Source organism: Phaenicophaeus curvirostris, chromosome 29 (genome assembly GCF_032191515.1).
Source record: "Phaenicophaeus curvirostris isolate KB17595 chromosome 29, BPBGC_Pcur_1.0, whole genome shotgun sequence".
Lineage (NCBI taxonomy): Eukaryota > Metazoa > Chordata > Aves > Cuculiformes > Cuculidae > Phaenicophaeus > Phaenicophaeus curvirostris.
Genome location: NC_091420.1, coordinates 3,649,038 through 3,652,824, shown reverse-complemented (window position 1 = coordinate 3,652,824; position 3,787 = coordinate 3,649,038). Strand labels below are relative to the sequence as shown.

The following is a 3,787-nucleotide window of genomic DNA, read 5'->3' as shown; positions in this document are numbered from 1 at the left end:
AAGCAGCTTCTGGTGGAGAAACGTCAATGTTTAAACCCTGACAGGCATTGGGAAGAGGTAAATGTGAGCTGCTCTGTGTTCTTGTATCAGATAGCTGTTTCAGAGATGCTGAAATTTTAAAGAATCATTTTAAATGTGTCTCAATGCATTTTGGATCCATAAATGTATCATAAGCTGGACAGGGTGTAGTGACAAAGTGCCAGTTTAAATTTCACAAATATTCACGTTTTGAAGGTGGTATTTAATGAACAATCAGAGGTTTGGTGTGTTTGGTGGAAGAGCATCAGAATTAAGTCACAGTCGATGTGAGTTCTCGGGACTGAGCACCCTGAGCTAGTTGGAGGTGTCTCTGCCCATGGCAGGGGGATTGGAATTTGATGACCTTTAAGATCCATTCCAACCCAAACTTTTCTATGACTCTGTTGAAGGAGAAAGAAATTAGGGTGCTCAGTAAGCCCCCAATCAACTTAGCATGCAGGAGAGTCTTAAAATTGCAGATTTGAAAAGCGAGTACCTCCCTTTTTGCCATGGGTCAGGTAAATCATTAGCAAACTCAAAAGTAATTGAAAAATAACACATTAAATTATATCAGGAAGCAGAACTGTGATGCAAGATCTTTTAATGAGAGTCAGAAACAATGAATGCAGCAGTTACAGCTTGTAGAGGGACAGAATCGGAGTATACAGAGCATCATACATTCTTCAAAGAAAGAGTTCCTACATTTCACAGCAGAAGATTTGTTCTAGGATCACGTTGGTGTTTGGAGAAGAGCAGAGCTGTCAGTGCAGCATCTGCTCTGCTCCACATCTCCTGTTGCAAAGCTACACATCCAAAACACACAATATATGAAGCAACAAGGCTATGAAGTGAGAGGTGCCCCTAAAATCAGGGTACTGGAAATAGCTGCAGACATTGGAGAGAGATGCTAAGCACTCAGGATGGTTCCTGAGCACAGTGGCTGCTGTGGGAGCTTAGCAAAGATAAAATTCATCCCGTATCTGTCAATCATTCTTTTGCCTTTGGTTTTGTTTCTGGTGGTGACGGGGTTGGGTTCACCAGCGGTAGCAGGGGTAGCATCTCCTGTAGGTGCAGTTGCGGGTGTAGCAAGAAGAGTAGGGGTAGCAGCTGGTGTTGCAGGAGGACCAGTCGCGACATCCCCACGGAGCCCAGTCTCTGCAGGAGCTCTCACAGTCGTAGGTCTGGTAGTTGCAGGGCTTGCAGGGGGAGCACCAGGTGTCTCTGCACTGGGTCTGGTAGCAGAAAGTCATCTTGTTGGGATGGAGGGAGATGAGTCTGAAATACAGCAGGGGAGAAGAAGATTAGGTCTGCTCCAGACTTTTGCAGCTAGCAAAACCGATGTTGCCACTGTTTAGAACAACCAGTCTGGATTCAGAAAGTGCTTTAGAGAGGATGTTGTTAGAATTAGGTTCCTTCTATCATTGCCTGATGTTTATGCAAAGACCTTAAGTGGTCAGATGCTAGTCCAGGCTTGAATTGAGCTTGGTTTACAGTTGAGAGAGAGAGAGAACCACAGAGGAAATCCTCCCCTTGTGGAAGTCTGCCATGCTTTCCTGAAAAAAGCAGCTTGCTTGTTTGGACCCATATCTATGCTTGAATTGCCAGCTGATTAGCATTTTTGCTGGAAATAATAGCCAAAAGGTATTATATAATCTTCTCCTTCAATATAAAGAAGTCTCAAATGTTTCAGTATATGATAAAATAAGATAATATCTCATAGTGCGTGTCTATAGGACATAACCTTCGAAGCTTATGTTGGCATCCTCTTATCCCATTTTTAACAAAATGCATTAAAAAAGAAAGGCTAAGATTTCATAGCCACACAAGTAGAATTCTAAATGCCATTTGTAGAGCGATACAGTGCAAACACAGCATCTGGACATGAATAAAAACATTGAAGTTAGTCTGACTTACCAAGCTCAATGAGATGGTCAGTCCGGAGGTGCGAGTGGAGAGCCCTGAATTTCTCTCCCTTTTATATATTTGTCTGGCCAAGCCTACCGTGCTTTAACCTCCTATTCAGCACCAATCAAATTCCATTCTGCTCGTGATTCCTCCAGTTAATTTCATTGTTTTCCTTTGTTTGTGATCATTAGTCAGGTCTTGGCTTCCAAAAGCATGACATTGCACTGCAACTCTCTTTCATGTTCAGACTTCCTGGGTCCATTACATTTGTTGAGTTAGTGTGTTGACATCTGTTGAATTAGTGTGGTGACACCTGAGTTATAGGAGGAAGGAGAAGGAAGGTTATTGAGAATGGGATTGATTGACGTTCATAATTCCAGTTTGGGAAATGGACAATTTTTAGCTTACGAATTCTGCGATGACTCTAGAGAAGGAAGAACCTCAAAATTTTTTCACAAATAATCATCCCTCAAAATCTTCTTTTGTTTGTTTGTTTGTTTTAATTTCAAACATGAGAATGATGCTCACAGCTCACACACCGGATGTGAACCACACAAAGTAATCTCTGGTGGAGAAATAGCGATGTTTAAACCTTGACGTGCATTGGGAAGAGGTAAATGTGAGCCCCTGCATATTCTTGTACGTGGTATCTGTTCCAGAGATACAGAAGTCTTAGAGAATCTTGCATTTTAAGTGTGTCTCAGTGCATTCTGGATCCCCAAATCTAGCATAAGTTGGCCTGGATGTAGTCAGCAAGTACTGATTTAATTTTCTTAACTCTTCACATGTCTAAGATAATGTTTGGAAAATGATCGATGTCTTGGTGTGTTTGGTGGAAGAGGATCAGAATTAAGACAAGGTACATGTGAGTTTTCTGTATTGTCTTGGAGGAGAGAGAAACTGAAGTGTTCAATATCTTAGAATTGTAGATTGGTTTCAGTTGGAATGGACCTTAAAGATCATCTGCTTCCAAGCCTTTATCATCTACAGGGATGCCTTCCATTGGATCTGGTTGCTGAAAGCCCCATCCAACCTGGCCTTGAACCCCTCCAGGGATGGGGCAGCCACCCCTGCTCTGGGCAACCTGAGCCAGGGCCTCCCTGCCCTCACAGAAAACATTTCTTGCTAAGATCTCATCTCAATCTCTGCTCTCTGAGCTTAAATCTTATCATTTACAAGGCAGTATTTTGGAAATCAGTGCTGTGGTGTGTAGTGGAGAAGGGTTAGAATTTAGACACTGTAGATGTGGGCTCTAAGAACTGTCTTGGAGGAGGAGACAAAAATTGTGGTGTTCAACGTGTTATTGCCATGAATGAGGTTTTTTACATGTGATTTGTATTTAAACAAAAGTGATACTTTAGATAGGTTTTGATGAGAAGGTTGCACTATTACTGCATGGATGAAATATATGAGGGAAAATTGGGTTATACGTGCTTATAGACAAAGGCTTATGTGTGCACACCTGATTCCCTGTGGTGCTTAACCAAGTTTAATAATGCTTATCCCCATTTAATTCTATATTTCTGTCTGGGCATCTGGCGTGAATTTGTTCCCAAATTCAAATCTGAGGTTTCACAAATCAGACTCTCAGGCACTGGATTTTATATCAGAAGTAATTTAATAGAGGGCTGTAGTGACGTGATTGTTGCTGGGAAGAGAGAAGGTCCAGCAGGAGCCAAGAAATCCCTGGGCAATTGTACCCTTACAGACGATTTATCTGCCCCTCACATGATGGCTCGGTCCAGTGTTAATTTGGGGTCTGGGATCTCCTCATTCTTGTTCTGACATCTCTCGTGTTGGATGTCTGTCTCCTTGAAGCCTCTGGATTTTCCATTGAATGTGGTGGCCGTATGTTGGCTCCAAA

The 3,787-nt window shown here is 42.2% G+C and overlaps 1 long non-coding RNA gene across 1 annotated transcript; it reads right to left on the bottom strand.

Moving 5' to 3' along the window:
- Positions 1–602: 602 nt before the first annotated feature.
- On the bottom strand, positions 603–2,493 carry LOC138732163 (uncharacterized). The gene is made up of 2 exons (XR_011339255.1): positions 1,933–2,493; positions 603–1,293 (listed from the first exon to the last, which is right to left on the bottom strand). It is a non-coding gene; the product is annotated as an uncharacterized lncRNA (long non-coding RNA).
- Between the last annotated feature and the right edge of the window lie 1,294 nt (positions 2,494–3,787).